Below are 1,022 nucleotides of genomic sequence, written 5' to 3' on the forward strand. Positions count from 1 at the left end.
CAACGTGGCCAATGACCGACATGCATCTGAAGTGGACTGTACATGGAGAGGCCGACAACTGGGTCCACGGCCGCACGCAAGGAAATGCCTCCTTATTACGCGCAAAATAATGTTTCCTCCACCTGACATCAGGGACCCACCAAAAGGGCCTCTCTATTTCACGAAAAAATGTTACCGCCGCTGACAGCTCAAACCCACGAGCTATATCTTCACACGCAAGGAAGTGCCTCCTTATTACGCACAAAAAAATGAATACTCCCCCTGTTAGCTGGGACCCAGTATAGTGGCAGGCTGACTTGTGGGCCTACTAAGTTGACGGGGACGGAGGGCTTTGTCAACTTAGTCAATATCCATGATTCTAGCTCCAGTGAGCGTACGATGTCCATCCAACGACCGTAGTGCTTCTTCAACCTCTGGTCTTCTTGCTCCAGCCGCCCAAACCAGCGCCGGTCGTGCCTCGTGCTCCTGCTTCCCGTGGACGGCTGCGATGCGGCGGAGGCCTCAGCGCCCCCTACTACTCCCACCGCTGGCCAGACCATCCCTCTACTTGCCCACACCCCCTGTTATTCTGGGGCGACGGCAACCTCACACCGCAGCGAACCAGCGAACCCTCGTACTCCTCTACGCGTGGGCATCCACTGCCGTGTCTTCCCTGTCTCCGCGTCGTCCCCTTCCTAGGCCTCGCCGTCGTCCACCGCCCTGGTGCTCTCGGTGCGGCGTGGTCAACGTGGTCAAGGAACGGCTTCCATCGGACGTGGACTGTACGTGGAGAGGCTGACAGCTGGGTCCACGACCGCAGCAAGGAAGTGCCTCCTTATTACGCACAAAATAATTATTCCTCCACCTGACAGCGGGGACCCACCGTACGGTCCACCATATTTCGCGAAAAAAACGTTTCCCCCCTGACTGCTGGGACCCACCAGCTACACCTTCGCACGCAAGGAAGTGCGTCCGGGCAAAAAAACAAAATGATTCGCCCCCCTGACAGCTGGGACCCACCAGCTACACCTTCGCACGCAAGG

Source organism: Triticum dicoccoides, chromosome 6B, assembly GCF_002162155.2.
Source record: "Triticum dicoccoides isolate Atlit2015 ecotype Zavitan chromosome 6B, WEW_v2.0, whole genome shotgun sequence".
NCBI classification, from domain to species: domain Eukaryota; kingdom Viridiplantae; phylum Streptophyta; class Magnoliopsida; order Poales; family Poaceae; genus Triticum; species Triticum dicoccoides.